At 44.0% G+C, this 19,798-nt stretch overlaps 1 long non-coding RNA gene and 1 pseudogene across 1 annotated transcript; one reads left to right on the forward strand and one right to left on the reverse strand.

Moving 5' to 3' along the window:
• The first annotated feature begins 1,630 nt into the window (after positions 1–1,630).
• LOC128400495 (uncharacterized) lies at positions 1,631–5,595 on the forward strand. The gene is made up of 2 exons (XR_008327330.1): positions 1,631–2,089; positions 4,974–5,595. It is a non-coding gene; the product is annotated as an uncharacterized LOC128400495 (long non-coding RNA).
• On the reverse strand, positions 4,981–18,427 carry LOC128399642 (zinc finger protein 345-like; annotated as a pseudogene).
• Between the last annotated feature and the right edge of the window lie 1,371 nt (positions 18,428–19,798).

Consider the following 19,798-nt stretch of genomic DNA (forward strand, 5'->3'; position numbering starts at 1 on the left):
CATTGCTGCTTGCCCAGATTGCCTCACCCAGAGTAGTTTAATTCTGTAGAAGAGAGGAAGGGAATAGTGGGGGGACATAGCAGCAGAGGACATATTTCTCCAAATAGTTCTTTGTAAGCAAGCTGGAACTGAACTAAACTGAAAACAGTTTTATAGGCAGCCAGCTGTCAACATTGTAACAACAACCCAGGGTTTCCCGCCTAAATTAACTGAGGTGGACCTGAGTGAAAACTACACACACACACACATACACACACACCCTGGTGGCCAGGGTGAGAACTTCAATACAGAACACCAGGAATTCTATCTGGGAAGAAAAAGCCAGAGGAGGTGCAGCTTCAATAAGGAGAGGGGAACAGCAGAATGACCCAGCAGTGTCTATTATTTTGGATAGTATTTCAGACAGTCAAATGGTCCACACTGATGGGTTTTATTAATACTGGTTTAAAAATCGGGACCATCTCTCATAGATGGCAGGCTCACTGATGTCATTGGCCATCTGAGAAAAGTGTGTGGAGAAAAGAGCAATCACTCCAGCCAGGAATGGAAATTCCAGTGATTCAAAATACGTGTCACAGTCTCAGAAGAGAGCCAAGGCTCCATCCCAAAGAGTCGTTTGCTTCAGATATAACAAAGAGGGACACATATCCCAATTTTGTGAAGCTCCAAACCGGCAAAATCCCCTTCATTTTAGCAATCAAATTAAAATCAGAGAAGCAGAGATCAAGAAATCAATCTTCTTTTGCAACAGAAGCATCTAGCTGTAAACAGATGCGATACAAAAAGAAAAAAAGAACTTAAAACAACGGTTGCTCGATTATGGAAGTTCTTCATATATGTGTTAGGATGAAGATTTACTTGGCGGCATTGACAATCTTAAACTGTCAGTGGGGGTGGCCATATTCCAATTGCAAATGGAGAAGCCATAAAGAGATACGGTACAGGTTCAGGGACCCCAAACTGAAAGGCAAACAGTCAATGAAGAGATAACCATGTGGAGAGTGTCATATATATGTCTCAGACTTTGAATAAAATTCACCAGAAACCAACAGGCTACTATTCTAAGTGCTTATGCACCAACACTGGATGCTGATGAAGACATTAAAGAACATTTATACTCTCAGCTGGATACCATCCTATCAGAGACGCCTAAGGAGGATCAAATTATCCTCCTGGGTGATTTTAATGCAAGCGTTGGGACTATTGGGAAAGAAGGAATTGGCAACAACCAGAACGCAATGTTACTTTTGACGATATGTGCAGCACACTACCTTGTTATTACCAACAAACTCTTTCGACAAAATAATAAATTTAAAACATCTTGGAGGCACCCTTAGTCAAACCACTGGCACATCTTAGACTATGTACTAATTGTCCAAGCTGAAGATCGAATTGCAACCTGGCCAGTGACCAAGGATGGCCAAGTGTGTGCAGAAGCGCATTTGATGAAGAAGGCCTATGAGACTAATCTCTCAGAAATCCAGACTGCAGACATGGCACACAAAAGCCAGACCCAGAACTCTGCGCTTTGGGACAACCAAGTGTGTAAGTTGCATTACTGAGTAAACCTCCTTCCCCGCCACACACTGAAAAGAGAAGTGCCAGGGTGCTAGATTTAATCTCCGGGGTGAATGTGCCATAGGGGTTCGTAGCTGTCGAGTTTTTTGCATCTCTGCTTTTTAGCTCCTTGGGATCTATGTGGAAATGGTTCACTGTGGTTGGTCTTTTTTATGTTCTATTGCTTATGACTACTTTTTAGTATTTATTTAAAAAAATTGTATATGACCCTTCATCTGAAGATATTGGGCAGTTCACAGCACAAAACCACAGAACAAAACCACAAAATACAGAAAACAAGAACAAAATAAAAACAAAAATCCCCCCTTCCCACAAGCACATTTAAAAGGAAACAGAATGTTTAATTACCCAAAGTCATGATTGTTATGTTGTCGTCATTCAAACCCCTTTCAAACTCCCAGCCAATCACCTCTCACCCCCAGCATTCCAAACTCCCCCTCCCTAGCCAACTTTACCATGAATCTTCTAGTATACTGTACTTACTTCTGTTACGTTAATTATTTTGCTATAGGTATATATAACTTTATTTTTCCCCCGAGTGAATTTTTATTGTTTTCCTTACATATTCTTTTCCAACAAATTGTAATAGCACGACACATTCCCTTTGACTCTGCCGGGTCGCGACCCCCCTCCCTCCCCACAACTGGTATATTTATCCTCTTTCCATCACACACATCATTCTCATATTAGTACTATTATACATTGGAGGTGTTATGTCAATCCTGCTAGTGTCTTGACCTGTTTACAATTCTTCTTCAAATATTCAATAAATTTACTCCAGTTATTTTGGTATCTTTGATCTCCCTGGTTCCGGATCCTCCCTGACAGTTTGGCAAGTTCTGCATATTCTGTCAACTTTGCCTGCCACTCCTGAATAGTTGGTATATCTTGTACTTTCCATCTTTGGGCCAGAAGGGTCCTCGCGGCAGCTGTAGCATACATGAACAAATTTTGATCTTCTATTTTAATTTCTGTTCCTATTAAGCCTAATAGACACGCTTCCGGTCTTTTGGGGAAAGTATATCTAAATATTTTTTTGAGTTCATTATAAATTGATTCCCAATTTTTTTTTACCTTATCTCAGGTCCACCACATATGGAAATAGTCGCCATCTGCCTTTTTACATTTCCAACATTTTCTATCTTTTTTCCTATACATTTTAGCTAATTTTACTGGCGTCAAACGCCATCTATACATCATTTTTAGCAAGTTTTCCTTTAAAGCCATGCATCCTGTAAATCTCAAACCCTCCTTCCATAATCTTTTCCACGCATCCAATTCAATGTTATGCCCAATATCAATTGCCCATTTTATCATTGATTCCTTTACTTCGTCTTTTGTATACCATTCTAGCAATAAGCTATACATTCTTGATAAAATTTTATCTTTACAGTCTATTAACTCGATTTGGAATTTCGATTTTTTGTCTTCGAACCCATTTCTCTTTTTATCTTCCTTTAATAAGTCACTGATCTGGTGGTATTGCAGCCACCCTGTTAACATCTTTCCAATTTGGTCATATGGTTTGAGCTTTATCCCTTGGTCTGTTTTCCTGGTAATATCCTCATATGTTACTCTTTCCCCTTCCATGTTTACTTTTTTTGTTGCCACACCTCAATTGGTGATATCCACCACGGTGTCTTTCTTTCCAGGTTTTTATTCCGATCCCATACTTCATATAAAGATTTCCTGATCACATGGTTTAGAAAACCTTTATGTACCTTTACTTTGTTGTACCATAGGTACGAATGCCAACCGTATCTATTGTCGTGGCCCTCTAGATCTAATAGGTCAGTATTTTCTAAAGTCAGCCAATCTTTTAACCATACCAAGCACGAAGCTTCATAATATAAAGTCAGGTCTGGTAAATCGAAACCTCCTCTTTCTTTCTTATCTACTAGTATCTTCATTTTTATCCTTGGCCTTTTCCCCTGCCAGACAAATTTCGCTAATTTTTTTTGACAATCCTTAAATTGTCTTATCCCTTTTACCACTGGTATTGCTTGAAATAAAAATAACAGTCTAGGTAGTATATTCATTTTTATCAGAGAGATTCTTCCTAATAATGACAATTTTAGTCTGCTTCATATGTCCAGATCTTTCTTAATTTCTTTCCATACCACCTCATAGTTGTCCTTGTACAGGTTTATATTTTTTGTTGTCATCCAAATTCCTAAATATTTTATTTTTTTAGCTATCGCGATTCCTGAGTCTACTTGTAATTCTTCCATCTCTTCTTTCTTCAGATTTTTTGCTAGCATTTTCGTCTTGTTTTTGTTGAGTTTAAACCCTGATACCTTCCCAAACTCTTCCATTCTTTTTATTGCCTCTTTCACACTTTGTCTTGGTTCTTCCAGTGTTAAGACTAGATCATCTGCGAAGGCTCTTAACTTAAATTCTTTTCGTCCCACCTTAATGCCTCTGACTTCTGATGATTCTCTTAGCCTCTTGTTCAAGACCTCTAGGACTGTAATAAATAGCAAGGGAGACAAAGGACATCCCTGCCTAGTACCTTTAGTTATCTCAAAATTATCTGATATGTTGTTATTAATTATTAACTTTGCTTTTTGGTCCAAATAAATCGTGTCAATACCTCTCAAAAAAATTTCACCAATTCCTAATACTTTTAAGTTTTCTTTCATGAAAAGCCAAGAAACATTATCGAATGCTTTTTCCGCGTCTATGAACATTAATACTGCCTGTTTCTCATTTCTGACTTCAAGGTATTCAATTATATCTATCAGGTTTCTTAAGTTGTCCCTTAGATGCCTCCCCGGCAGAAAGCCTGTTTGGTCCTTGTGTATCACCTTATTTAACACCATTTTTAGTCTATGCGCTAGTATATCCGCAAATAGCTTATAGTTGTTATTCAATAACGAAATTGGTCTGAAATTTTTTACATCTAATATATCCACCTCTTTCTTCGGGATCAGTGTGATATAGGCTTCTTTCCAAGTGTTTGGCATCCTTCCTTCTCTTAAGACTTTATTCATTACTTCACTTAGAACAGGTGTCAGGTATTGCGATAGTGTTTTATAATACTTTGCTGAGATACCGTCCGGTCCTGGGGCCTTCCCTATTTTCATTCTTTTTATTGCCTTTATGACCTCTTGTTCTGTTATCTCCTGGTTAAGCAGTCTTTTTTCTTCTTCTGAGATTTGATGCAATTTATGGTCATGGATATACTTTTCTATTCTCTTATTGTCTTCTTTATCTTTCCTATAAAGATCTCTATAGAATCTCTGAAATACTTTTCTAATTTCTTTCGGGTCCTCAATCATTTTATCCCCATCTTTTATTTTACAAATTGTGTTCTGTTTTTGTCTTGCTTTTATTTGCCACGCCAGGAATCTCCCAACTTTGTTGGCCGACTCGAAACAACAACAAAAAAATAGGTGTATATAACTTTAAATTCAAACACCAGAACATCACAACTGAGCTTTAAGGAAACACACATGCACATGAAATTTCTGAGAGTCTCACTAGAGAACAAGTGTGGCATAGTGGTTAAAGGCTCAGATCTGGGAGACCTGGATTCAAATCACTCCTTAGCTGGGTGACCCTGGGGACCAGGCACTGCATCACAGCCTAACCAACCTCACAGGATTATTGTCCGTGTTAAATCAGGAGGGCAAGAGCCATGTGACACCACCGGGAGCTCCCTGGAGAAAAAGGTAGCCTTTAAACGCCATAAAGGAATTTCAGTAAGGACAAATGTCAGGTTCTGCATAAAGGCAGGTATAATCAGCAAATATATAAGATGGGGGACATCTGGATTCCCAGGAGTACATGTGAAAACAATCCAGGAGTGTTAGCAGAACTAAAGCTAAACATGAGTCAAAAGTGTGACGCAGCAGCAAAGAGAGCTAATGCTATCCAAGGGCGCATCAACAGAAGCCGAGTGTCCAGATAAAGGGAAGCCACAGTACTGTTATCTTCTTCCTTGGTCAGACCACGTCTGGAGTGCTGTGTCTTGTTTTGGGTGTCACAATTTGAATAGGATACTGACAAGCTGGACGCATGACCAAGGGCCTGGAAACAAAGCCTTAAGTGGAACAGTTGAGGGAATGGATATGTTTAGCCTGGAAAAGAGGAAACTGGGAGAAAACAGAATAGCAGTCTTAAAATATCTAGAGGACTGTCCCAGGCAAGATGCAGCAAGCTTGTTTTCTCCTGTTTTGGAGGGTAAGACCTGAACCAATGCATTCAAGTTACAAAAAATGAGATTCCGACTCAATATCAGGAGGAAGCTTCTGGTGGTATAAGCTGCTCAGCAGTGGAACAGATTCCCATGAGAGGTCATCTCCTTCCTTGGAGGTTTTAATAAGAGATTAGATGGTTATATGTCATGGATGCTTTAGCTGAGATTCCTGTACTAGATGACTAACACAGCCCCTCCCAACACTACAATGCTATTATTCTGCTATTTTCCCTGCTGTGTGATCTTTGATGGGAAATAAGACTTTCCTTACAGGTAAAGCTCTTTCCACATTCCAAGCACTAATGTGCTTTCTCCCCTGTATGAATTCTTTGATGGGAAAGAAGACTGATTCTCTGCCTGAAGCTCTTTCCACATTCCAAGCACTGATGTGGTTTCTCCCCTGTATGAATTCTTCGATGGGAAGTGAGACTGGTCTTTTGTATGAAGCTCTTTCCACATTCCAAGCACTGATGTGGTTTCTCCCCTGTATGAATTCTTCGATGGGAAGTGAGAGTATCCCCCCGAGGGAAGCGCTTTCCACATTCCACACACTGATATGGCTTCTCCCCACTATGAGTTCTTTGATGGGAAGTGAGATGTTGCTTTGTTCTGAAGTTCCTTCCACAGTCTGAGCACTGATATGGTTTGTCCCCACTGTGAGTTATTCGATGGTAAGAGAGAGCTGACTTTGAGGTGAAGTTCCTTGCACAGTCCAAACACTGATGTGGTTTCTCCCCTGTATGAATTCTTCGATGGAAAGTAAGACCTGCCTTTGAGGTGAAGCTCCTTGCACATTCCAAGCACTGATGTGGTTTCTCCCCTGCATGAATTCTTTGATGGGAAGTGAGACGGTACTTCCGAATGAAGCTCTTTCCACATTCCGCGCACTGATATGGCTTCTCCCCACTATGAGTTATTTGATGGTAAGTGAGTTGTTGCTTTGTTCTGAAGTTCCTTCCACAGTCTGAGCACTGATATGGCTTCTCCCCTGTATGAATATTTAGATGGGTTGTGAGACTCACTTTCTGACTGAAGCTCCTTCCACACTCCAAGCACTGATGTGGTTTCTCCCCTGTATGAATTCTTTGATGGATAGTGAGATGAGATCTGTGACTGAAGCTCTTTCCACACTCCAAGCACTGATGTGGTTTCTCCCCTGTATGAATTCTTTGATGGGAAGTGAGATGAGATCTGTGACTGAAGCTCTTTCCACATTCCATGCATTGATATGGCTTCTCCCCTGCATGAATTCTTTCATGAGAAGTGAGACTATCTTTCCAAATGAAGCTCTTTCCGCATTCCAGGCACTGATATGGTTTCTCCCCTGTATGAATTCTTTCATGAGAACTGAGACTGGAGTGCTGACTGAAGCTCTTTCCACATTCCACACACTGATATGGTTTATCCCCACTATGAGTTCTTTGATGGTAAGTGAGATGTTGCTTTGTTTTGAAGTTCCTTCCACAGTCTAAGCACTGATATGGTTCCTCACCTGTATGAATTCTTTGATGGGAAGTAAGACTCTTTTTCCAACTGAAGCTCTTTCCACATTCCAAGCATTGATATGGTTTCTGGCCCATATGAGTTCTTAGATGGGAAGTGAGATATTCCTTTCTACTGAAGCTCTTTCCACACTCCAAGCACTGATATGATTTCTCCCCTGTATGAATTTTTAGATGGGTGGTGAGAATCACCTGCTTACTAAAGCTCTTTCCACACTCCAAGCACTGATGTGGTCTCTCCCCTGTATGAGTTCTTTGATGGGAAGTGGAATAGGAACTCTGACTGAAGCTCTTGCCAGACTCCAGATATGTATAGGGTTTCTCCACTGTGTGAACTTTGTCTTGGTCTCCCTTGTTCTGAATTTCTAATTCATCACCACCTGCAATGAACAGAGAAATGGATTAGAGCCTCAGGAGCCTCAGGTCAGCCATGATCACAAGAGCAGCTTCTCCAAGCTTGGGGAAGTCTCAGATGCAGAAATTGGGGTAGCGAAGGCAAACATTCCTTAAGACCCTGAGTGTAGCAGGGTGACAAGCCCGTTTCTCTGCCGCTCCCTCCTTGGAGGAAGTTGGAGGCCCCTGTTCCAGGCTGGTTGAGAGGCAAGGCACTGGCAAAAACATTTCTGACTCAATTACTGAGAAGACTCAGAGGCAATCGTGTAAGGGGCTGACTTCCTTATAAATTGGACTTGACTTAAATTTAAAGACACTTTACCATAAAGGGTGGGCAGCAGCTGCAGGGGAAAATTCTGGCTGCTGGTGTGTGAAGAAAAGAGTGAAAGAAGTAAAAACAAAACAAAACAAAAAAACCACCCCTGCCACAAAGGAGAAGGGAGAGGAGAGGGAAGGGAGAATGTTGATACAAAGCTATAAATTCCTTGGGAGAATGCTACCCAATCCTCGTGGCTAATGGAATAAAGAGCAATAGAATCCAAAAGGGAACTGTCTGGGTACAATTTGACTTTGCCATATAAAGAGAGAGAGAGCTAAGAGAGGAAGAGCTTGGAATATTGCCAGCAGAGTGGAGGTGCACAGTGGGACGGAGGAGGCTGAAATGTTATGTCTGAATGAGAGAGATCTGCAGAACAAAACTTGTCCCAGAAGGACTGTTGTTTAAGCATGGATTATAGAAGTGAATTACAGTACTAAGATGACCAGAACCAAACAAAAAACAAAACCTGAACCAGCCAGCCTCACAGAGGGCAACGTCTGTAACAGCAATGGATTTAAATGAAACATGGATAGCAATCAAGTTGGCACTGGAGGCAAATTCCAATGCAATATCCCAACTTTCTTGTAACATCCAGGATTTAACTAAAAGAACTGCTTCAGTGGGAGAGACTGTTAATAAGCTTTCTTATGGGAATCGTGAAACCAAGAAGCAAGCAGAGAGAATGCAGGGGGAAGTGACAGAAATAAAGCCACAAGGAGAAATGCTGTCAGATCAAATGGAAGTTTTGGAAATGCGACAAAAGGAGTCCTTTTTGATATTCCATGGGATCCTGGAACTAGGTGATAAAATCCAAGAGAAACTGGTGAAGCAGTTGGTGGAATTCCTTGAGATGGAAGCAGAGGAGATAATCTAAGTTTTCTGTATAAAGTCGGCCTTTGCAAGCACAAAGAAACTACCAGGAGTTTGTTTGGTTCAGTTCTGCTCAAGAAAAATCAAGGATAGAATTCTTCAAACCCACTTCCAATAGATGGACAAAGGATTATATGGTGGAACCTCAGGTTACAGATGCTTCAGGTTACAGACTCTGCTAACCCAGAAATAGTACCTCAGGTTAAGAACTTGGCTTCGGGATGAGAACAGAAATCGCGCAGCGGCAGTGGGAGGCCCCATTAGGTAAAGTGGTGCTTCAGGTTAAGAACAGTTTCAGGTTAAGAACGGACCTCTGGAACGAATTAAGTTCTTAACCCGAGGTACCACTGTAATGATATATCATGAAATGAAGAAGATGTAAGAATTGGTAATTTTCAAAAACCTGAAGCTTTTCTTTTAGGGATATTGGGGACAAATGTCCTGAAGAATATGATTAAACTATTTGTGTACACAGCAACACTTTATATGCACAGAACTGGAAAGAAGAAACAAAGAGGAATGGCTTGTAAAAACATTGGAGAATGCAAAACTGGCAAAGTTGAGAGCAAGAGTGAGAGACCAAACTTTTTACTGAAGAGTAGAAACCCTTTTTGGAATATCTGAGAAAGAAATTTAGTCAAATGAAATCATGGGCAGGATTGGAATTATGAGCAGCGGATTGGAAATGATAATAAATGTAATGGATGAAATATGTATTAGATATAGTTTGATATATATCAGCAGCAGGAAAAGATGGGAATGAAAGCACCACGGAAATGAGGGAAGATGTCCCCTCACTGTTGTTGCTTTTTGGTAAAAGAAGCATATATTGAATTTGAAGTTAATGCCTTTGTTGACTGACACACCATATTTTTCGCTCTATAACATGCACCTGACCATAACATGCACGTAGTTTTTAGAGGAGGAAAACAAGAAAAAAAATATTCTGAATCAAATGTTGTACTAAACTATTTAATAAACAACCGGTATATCAGAATCATATTACAACCATGTAAAGTGAACAGAGGTCAACAGTGGCATTAAGAACCATCATCACTGTCATTAACAAATGAAGAGAGAATTTTAGAACTCTTCTAGTCTTCTGTGAACCCCAAGAACTCATCAGTGCCAGAGTCAGAATTTATGAAGTTCAGTTGCTCGCAATCACTGACATCACTTTCTTCGCTATCTTCATATAAAATACCATCTTCGCTTCCATCCAAAGCATTGCTAATGCCCCTTTTTTTGAATGACTGGACAACGATTTCCTCCTTCACCGAGTGCCATGATGTTTTCACCCATTCACAAACCTGAGTGATAGTGGGCCTCTTCATTCGTCCAGTGGGTGTCAGATCATGATTACCAGCAGCCATCCATTTGTTCCACTCTTCTCGCATAAAGACCTTAAACGGCTTGTTGATGGAACCGCCGAGAGGTTGCAACTGGCTGGTAAGACCTCCAGGAATTACAGCTAGATGAGTCTTCGCTTCTTTAAAGCACTTTTTTGTAGTTTCGCTAATATGTGCTCTAAACTGGTCAAGTACTAATAAGGCAGGTTTTTTCAAAAGCCCTCCAGGACGTTTGGACCACACTTTTTCAACCCATACTCTCATTCCATTTTCGTCCATCCAGCCTTTCTCATGAACATGTACAACAACTCCTCGTGGAATCACTTCTTTTGGAAATGTTTTCCTTTTGAAAATTAACATGGGTGGCAATTTGGGGCCGTCTGCACAGCAAGACAACACAACCGTGTAATGGGTTTTCTCATGTCCGGAGGTTTTCACAGCAATAGTTTTGTCACCTTTCAGATCAACAGTCCTATTAGATGGCACATCAAAGGTTAGCGGGACTTCATCCATATTCCCAATCTGGCCAATTTCAAATCCATTTCTCTTCCTAGCATCAATTACAAATTTATGAAAAGACAGAATCTTAGATTCATATTCTTCTGGCATTTTTTATGCAATTCTAGCATAGGCCACATCGCTTCATAAATCTGTAGCACCATGATGGTGAGCCAGTAAAATCGTGAATGCCTTTCTCTAAAGCAATGCGTTTGGCTTCATATATTATCATTTTTGTAGAGACTGTGAAGCCATTATTCTGGTGATGTGTGATCCATTCTTTCATGGCAATGTCCATCTGTGGCCACTTTGCAGCATGTCCACGAAAAGTGTGCTTGCTTTTATCTGCTTTTTGCAGCTGATCCTCCTGTTTCCTCCAACCTCTTATCATTTTTTCAGTTGGAGGTGGTCCAAAATGTCTCTCTGCTGCTCTGTTTCCATGCTCCTTAGCATATTTTACTACCTTTAGTTTAAAAGGAATCTTATATGCTAGTCTTCTCTGCTTTATCATCCTTATCAGAACAGGGGAGGTTTTCTGCAAGAAAATACAGTTTTCTGCAAGAAAACGATGAAGGAACTGTCAGTAATGTATGGTATTTCCAATACAGTGATGAAGGAAGGGGGGGGAGCTCACATTTGTCCTAGGCAAAGCAGCCAACTCCTATAGGCCTAGGTGCCTTCACCCCCCATTAAATATTTGAGGGAGTCATCCCCCACCCCCCATTGTGGTATGTGAGGTGGGGCTCACCTGGCCGCCCCCCAATATTTTTTGAAGTTGGAAGAGGGAGGGAGGGAGGGAAGGAAGAGAGAGGGGGAGCTCACATTTGTGCAGCTGCCTTGCCTCGAACCGGAGCAAAAAGAGGAGGAGGAGACTCAGGGACACGAGCCTTGTAAGCCGCTTTGTTTGAATTTACCGGTGAGGTGCTGGGGGAGGGACAGAAGGGGGTGCCCTCTTTGTCCCTCCTTCCGGCTCATTGTAAAGAAAGCAGAGTAAGAGCCGCTTACATGTGTGTAAGCGGCTCTCCCTTTGCTTGAATTGCAGTCAGCCCATCAGACTATAAAGTCACCTCGCCAAAAAACAATAGAGCAGGCAGACACGGAGAAAGAGAGGCTCTCCCTTCTCCCACCTTGGCTTTTACACACTGTGCTCAGCTCTTGCCAGCTTCCGAGCCGGAGGAAGAGAGGCTGCCTCCCTTCTCCCACCGCGCCAAAAAGCCATAGAGCAGGCAGACACGGAGGAAGAGAGGCTGCCTCCCTTCTCCCACCGCGCCAAAAAGCCATAGAGCAGGCAGACACGGAGGAAGAGAGGCTGCCTCCCTTCTCCCACCTTGACGAAAAGCCATAGAGCAGGCAGACACGGAGGAAGAGAGGCTGCCTCCCTTCTCCCACCTTGACGAAAAGCCAGCAAGAGCAGCTCTTCCCGCCTGCATTCACTCCATAACGCGCACACACATTTCCCTTTACCTTTTAGGGGGTTATGGTGCAAAAAATACGCTACTTATGGGAAACTGAAATTCAAAAAGCCTGTTACTTTCTGCAATGAATTTTCTTTGGCTCAATCATGGAATCTGCTCCATCTCCAGCGTCAGAAGAATTTTTGCAAAACCAAGAACTGACAGAAGCAAAAAGAAAAACACAAAACCTAACAGAAGCTACTTCCACTTTCCTAAATATTCAGGAAGCCTACAATTTTAAAAGGCCTGGGCAGCTCAGACCAGCCTGATCCTTGTTTTAAAAGGCTTAAGTGGTGGAAGAATATCCACAGGCAAAACAGACAATAGCTTCCATTCAAGGTAAATTGTGTGGGTGCGAGAATCCCAGATGCTGTAGGTGGCGCTGTCAAAATCCATCAAAATCTAGGAGCTTCATCACACAGAGTTATATGCATGGAATTTTGAAACAGATGTTGTAATAATATGAGCTATACCAAGAGAATCTATGGTCCCACGATTTTCCTCCATGACTTCCTTATGCAGAGCTCTCTGGTCAGGATCCAGCAATGCCCACTCCTCCTCTTTGAAACAAACAGAGACATCTTCAAAGCACACTGGACCCTAAAAGCAAAAGGGAAAGTTCCTCCTCTTAGATTGCATAAAGATTAACTACTACACTTTTGCTCTGTTGATTTCATGGGAATATTTTGCTGCAGATTTTAAGTAGAGATGCTCTTTTTAATGTCTCAATGGAATTGTTTTATTGGTATTTCATTGTGATTGATGCCAACTTCAAGGGGCGCATGGGGGCCACAGGGAGGACAAAGCCCCTATCTGCAGTGGATGGGGCTCATTAGGTGAATCCTGGCTGCAGTTTTTTATTGTTTCTTGATTCCATAGAAGCCTATTTTAGCATTTCACAATAAATTGACAAATAAAATAGCAACTACTGATAAATACTAGTGACATTCAGAAGGCGAGTTAAGGTGAGCTTGTTGTTCATTATATTCAGCAGATAAACGTTCTCTTTCTCAAGGGCAGCTACGACATAAGCAAAGAAGAGGACAGATTTGTTTGGCCCCCAGAGACACCCTGGTTGCCCCACCCCTCAGCCCCTTTCCCCCAAAGACTCCTTCCCCTTACCTGATCCGGTTCCACAGCCGCTGCTTCCCCTCCATCACCCAGAAAAGATGGAAGAGGAGGTCTTGCTAGTTCTGCCAGTATAATTCCGTCACCTGTGAGAGACAAAGGGAAGTGGGAACCATGAGAGCATGCTTCTCTTGGAGAAAAAGCCTCACCTGCTGAGTGCATTTCAGTGTTTGTACCCATTTCATAGTTTAGTTGTGCAAAATTACACCTCCCCTCCTCTGGGCTCCTGGACCTAAGTGTCTTCCCCTAAAATGATGAAAAGAACCCATGGAATCACTTTGAAACCCACAGAATGTGACCCAACTGAGAAGAAACTACTTCCTCCTTACCTAGTGAACTCTCTCTGGTGTCCAATGGGGTCCTCTCTGCCTCAGAGGAATCAGGACCCATTTCCACAAACAGATCATTTTCCTGAAAGAGAAACAAGGATTCCAAACAGACAATGGGGACAAGGGTTAAAAAAGGAAAAAGGATGAACAACTAGGAGAGTTTTTTAGGATCTTCTTCCTCCTTGGAGCCCCTTGGGAGTATCAGAGGAAAGTCTCTCTCACCTGCTTCCTCTCCTCTGCCTGACTCAGGAGGAAACCTTCGGCCAGGGCCACTGCCTGGGAACTGGTCTCCGCTCCGCATTCCCTCACCCAGCTCTCCATCTCCACTGGAAGGACAGCCAGGAACTGCTCCAAGATCACCAGGTCCAGCATCTCAGCTTTTGTGTGCCTTTCTGGCTTCAGCCATTGATGGTCAAAGCGGTAGAGTTGGCTGCAAACCTTTCGTGGTCCTTCAGCCTCCTGGTGACAGGACTGCCTCAACTGCTGGCTCTGCATCTCTGAGCGAAGGGTGTCCTCCTCTCCCAGGATCTTCTGCATGGAGCTTTCCCAGAATCCCCCACTGCCCGCAATTTTCATAGCATGGCCTCTTCCTGCTCCAGGGCCAGCTGAGTCTTGTTCATCCATCTTTAGGAAGGAATCCAGTTTTTATTTGACCAAGTTCTGCCTGTCTGATTTAGAGGTGCTGGCAAATACTGCAAAAGAGATATATTGTTCTGTTATAAAATTGACCCGTTGTCAGGAGAACAGAAAGGTTCTCTGAGCAAGTGTGGATGAGTCTTGCTAGGAACCAGGGCTGGACTGCACCACAGGCCAGACTCTGAGCTTTCTTGAAGAAGGAAGGAAGAAGGAAGGAGAAGAAGAAGAAGGAATCCTCTCCCCCTCCTAGGGGGAAAGTGACCAGGCCCAAAGTGGAGGCAACGGAAGAGATTTCTGTCCGACGAATGAGCCTGGTGGCTCCTGCCTCTCAGTGTTTTCAGCCCAGGGATAGAAGCAGAACGGTGATGGAGAAGTGAATCATTTGTTCCAAGTGTGGAATATTTGATGAATTATTGAATTTTAATATTTTGCTGGAAGCCGCCCAGAGTGGCTGGGGATACCCAGCCAGATGGGTGGGGTATAAATAATATATGGACACTAGTCTCTATTGAGGGTCCTCATCCTGGGCTCCTCAAGAGTTGCTCTCCTTCCCAACCCCACTCGAGGGCACATTTCTTTTCTGCTTCTGTCTCGTTTTCTACCCCTTTGCATCTCCAACGTCCCTTTTTCTTCTTCTGAGGGCCAGATCCTGATCTGGCCAAGCCCCTGAGGGCCAAGTGGGTGAGGCCAAAGTTCCTGTGGGTAGGAAAGTGCTAAAAAGCCAGGAAAGAACAACTCTGTTTCTTTCTGTCATTGTAACTTGTTTTAAATGATTTTAAAAATTGTGTTTTAATGGTGTCCTCTTCCCCGGGGAACTTAAGGGAAAGCTTGGGTTATAAATTAATAATATTAATAATAAGAAGAAGTGTTACACAGCTTAATCCCCGCAGAGCCATATATGCGTTGCTATTTGGAAACCCCTGAGGAGTGGGATTGCCAAGAGAGAGGGGAAGTGAGGGAAAGTGAGCCCCGAAGCTGCGCTGCGTCCAAAGGATTAAACTCATAACTGAGTAAAGGAATGAGAGGGAGGAAAGAGGAACCGAGTGAAGCATTTCACCTCCTCTTCTAGAAAGTTCAACATCTACCTTTCAGTTTTTGCGAGAGAAGTTTAAGAAAAGCTGTGCATTTACTACTTTGTTTTAACGCCTGAAAGCTCTTTAGGTTTAGTGTCATGAATAAGTTCACTGTTTCCTGAAAGGACACAACTCCTGACCCTTCTTTGTTTTACCAACTTGGTTTTGTAAATAAAACCTTTCTTATCCGTTCAACGTCTCCCTGAGTCTCCAAGCATCTAAGGTTTCCCTCACACCAAAACCAAGAGAGAACCTGTGGTGGTTAAAATATATATATCTCTAGGAGTCATGGAGAGTTGGGGGGTTTGCCTCAAATGGTGGAAGAGTCATGACAGGAAATAAAACCCACAAGGAGAATGAATTGCTACAGAAAGTTGTCTATTTTGTGAGGGAAAGAGAGTCCTGTGAGGAGAAGGACTCCTGAAGGGAAGAGAGAGTCAGGCAGAAGCAGAAACGGAGGGAGAAACCTCTGAGGGAATTTCAGTCAGGAGACAAAATGGAGGAAGCCAAAACCTGACAGAGAAGCTCAGGCTTTGAAGGAAAGAGATTCAGTTGGCGGGAAAAAGGGGGACAAGGAAAAAGAGGCTGCGCTGAAGAGAAAACGTCAAATATTGTGAGCTAAAACTCAGGCGGAAGATGCAGAAAGTGAGACCTAGAAAAGAGGCCCAAAAAGAAATGTCCCTCAGGGAAGAGAAGGGAGAAATAAATCCCCTCAGGGAAGAGGGAGAAATTCATCCCAAATGCCAGGGGGGAAAAACGAGAGAAGAAGAAGCCTTTCTCTTTGGTCTTGAAAGGACTCTGTTGTCCCAAAGGGGAGAAAACGGAAATTGCTTCAGAGACGCTGGTCAAGCGGAGCAGAGCTGGCCGGAGAGAGAGTTATGGGGAGGTCTACCAATTCAATTAAGAATAAGAATAAGAATAAGAAGAATAAGAAGAAGAAGAAGAAGAAGAAGAAGAAGAAGAAGAAGAAGAAGAAGAATAAGAAGAAGAAGAATGGCAGCCCAGGAGGAGGAGCTGGGGGGACTTGAACCCAGGCCAAGATGGTGAAGAGAGGCCAGAATCTGGCAGGGAAATGGTGGCCGGGAGGCTGAGGCAAAGGAGGCAGGAACTATTATTTTATTCATTTAATTGATTTTCATTTTATGAAATGACAGGAACTATTCCCACTTGTGTCAGCCTGAACCCACATTCACAGACATGAATAGAGACGCCTTTAATCTGACAATTCTTGCATTTGGAAGCTGCCTAGAAGAGTTCAAAAACTCTGGCGCGGTTTTTAAAAATGTTGGCGGAGTAATTAAGAGAGATTTCCCTTCATAGGAGACAGTTCTGCCAAGGATGCGAAGCCTGGAGTCCGGATATCTCCCTTGCCTGATTCTCGGGTGGGGAAGCTTCACTCCACCTGAGGAGCTCAGCATGTTAAGGGGGAAATCCGAGGGCTCCCTTGGACAAAAACCAAGACACCAAGCAGGATAACTTGGAGCAAAACAGCAGCCTGTAGCCTTGGCCTTGATTGACTGTTGCAACAGGGTGTTCCCCTCACTTGCAGGTGAGAGGAAGGACCCAGAAAAATGGTGTGCAAGGTCTTATAAAGACTTTTGAAATTCTCCTCCTCTAGGTCAAGCCCACCCCCAGAAACATCATGCATACATTACAGAAAGGAGGGGTTGAGGGAGGAGTTGGTGGTAACCTGAGTGTCTTGTCACCTGGCTGGTTCCCCCTTTCCCCCCTCCCCATGAGTCACTTCCAGGAGACAAAGGGGAGTTTGCAGTTTCCTGCCCCCTGAGGGAAGATCTGATCATTGTCCTTTGTTCCAGTCCATGCTGAATCCACTCCCATATGCAAGTTCTTTGTGATCTTGATTGTCTTCTGTCTGGGATCATCAGGGTTGGCATAGCAACTGGGCAGGGCTCCTGTGGATGTGCTGAGACGGTGAAGGGATTATGGCTGGCCTGTATCAAACCTTCCCCATTTTGTAGTCCTTCCTTCATGGAGTCAAATAAAAGTGGAACAGTGCAAATCCGATGTATGGTTGATTTTCTATGAATTTATAACAGAAGCGCAGCGTATGTAGTGTGTGAGTGTGAGTGTGTGTGTGTGAAGTTTGTACAAACTGAATGATTGGGGGGGGGTTCCTGCAACAGCAGGAATTATTATTATTATTATTATTTTCATTTAATTGATTTTCATTTTATGAAATGACAGGAACTATTCCCGCTTGTGTCAGCCTGAACCCCCATTCACAGACATGAATAGAGACGCCTTTAATCTGACAATTCTTGCATTTGGAAACTGCCTAGAGCAACTCAGAAACTCTGGTGCGGTTTTAAAAAATGCTGGCGGAGTAATTGAGAGAGATTTCCCTTCGTAGGAGACAGTTCTGCCAAGGATGCGAAGCCTGGAGTCCGGATATCTCCCTTGTCTGATTCATTGGGGGGGGGGAGCTTCACTCCACCTGAGGAGCTCAGCATCGGAGCAGGAGAGAAGCCCTGCAGGATGAGGCCAGTGGGCCCCTCCGGATTCCCCCCTCCTGCTCCCCCTGGGGCCTGAATGGGAAGCCCCCCGGCAGGACCCTCTCTCGCCCTGCGCTTCCTTCCAGCAACTGGGATTCAGCAGCATCGCTGGGGAGACAAGAAGCCAAGCAGAGCCCCTCCTCCTCCTCCTCCTCCCTGCCCTGGTCCCAGCCTGGCCTCCTGGGGCAGGGAGTTCCGCAGGCTTGACTCTGCACGGCACCAAGAAGCGCTTTCTCTTCTCTGCCCCCTGCCCTCTTCCAACAGTCAGCCTTTCCTTTCTATTTCTTCGGGATGCTTTGTGTCCTAATATTTCCGTCCCTCTACACCCTCAGCTAATAAATGGGACTGATTTCTCAGTCTGGGGGGGGGGGTTATTTTCAGGCCCTTTTCTTCCCTCCCCAATCGGCTTTGCAGAGAGGGGGGCAGGAGCCTCTGCCCCTTGACTTGGGGGTCCCCCTGCTCCCCCCGCATCCCGGGGACCCCCCTCTTCTCCCCAATGCAGAGACTCACCGGCTTCCCGGAGGCGCCCTGGATGCAGCACGTGCAGAAGAGAGAGACAAAGGCCCCTCCTCCCTTTTAGGCAGGCGGGGGAGGGAGGGGTTTTGGCTCGGGAGTTTCTCCCCCCCCCCCCATTGACTTCCTCTCCTCTCTAGGAATCCAGCTCAATCCCTTTTAACCCTTGGCAAGCCAGCGCCCCCAGCTTCCCCCTCCTTCTCCCTCTGGTGTCCTGTGCCGGGGAGTTCCGCAGGTGAACTCTGCCTTGCGTGAAGAAGAGCTTAATGTTATCTGTCCTGAATCTTCCGACTCCTTGGATGTCTTTGAGTTCCACTGCCAGGAGATGCAACTCTCCTTCCACTTTCTCTAGGCCAGGATTGGCTTTTGAAAATTAGGGGGGGGGGCTCAGTAATTAGCTAATTGGGAACCACTGCTCTAAAGAGCCCCAGAGGCTGCAACCTTTCTTCATAGCAAAGTCTGCCTTGATCATTTTGGCAGCCCTTTTCTGAACCTTTTCCAACTCCTCAAACATCCTTCATGAGGAGAGGCGACTGCACCCCACATGAATTTGCGCCATAGATGGGTGACGAGGGGGGCTGCAGGGCTCTGTCCGGGGCCTGTTGTTGCTCAGTCTGTCCATAAACGACTTGGATGGAGGAGTTGAGGGGATGCTCATCCAGTTTGCAGATGACCCCAAACTGGGAGGGGCAGCTAATGGCACAGAAGACAGAATCGGGATTCAGGATGACCATTACAGATTGGAGAACTGGGGGCAAGTTAACAAAATTAATCTCAATAGGGACACTTGTCGTTATTTTTTTTGACGGGGGGATGTGTGTAGAATTGCCTAAAGAATGTGTAAGTACAAATAAAAATGATTGCTAAGTATTCAGTTATATATATTACTAGGTATGACCTATACATATTTTCGGGACGCGGGTGGCGCTGTGGGTAAAACCTCAGCGCATAGGACTTGCCGATCGCATGGTCGGCGGTTCGAATCCCCGCAGCGGGGTGCGCTCCCGTCGTTCGGTCCCAGTGCCTGCCAACCTAGCAGTTCGAAAGCATCCCTGGGTGCAAGTAGATAAATAGGGACCGCTTACCAGCGGGAAGGTAAACAGCGTTCCGTGTGCTGCGCTGGCTCGCCAGATGCAGCTTGTCACGCTGGCCATGTGACCCGGAAGTGTCTGCGGACAGCGCTGCCAAGAGTCTGGCAAGACTGGCCCGTACCTTTAACTTTTTATACATATTTTATATTAAATTTTGTATCACAATCACACACACACACATTGAGAAGCACCTTTAGGCCACTGGAGGTGATTCTACTGCTGATCTGGTTGGTTTGTGCCCTTCACACTGATGAGCGACCCAAATGCAGCATTCAAGGGGAGGTCGTCTGGCAGGCGGCTAGCTGCAGAACCTGAAACTGATCCTTCACTCACCAAGCTCAACTGCGGAGC

Source organism: Podarcis raffonei, chromosome 13 (assembly GCF_027172205.1).
Source record: "Podarcis raffonei isolate rPodRaf1 chromosome 13, rPodRaf1.pri, whole genome shotgun sequence".
NCBI classification, from domain to species: domain Eukaryota; kingdom Metazoa; phylum Chordata; class Lepidosauria; order Squamata; family Lacertidae; genus Podarcis; species Podarcis raffonei.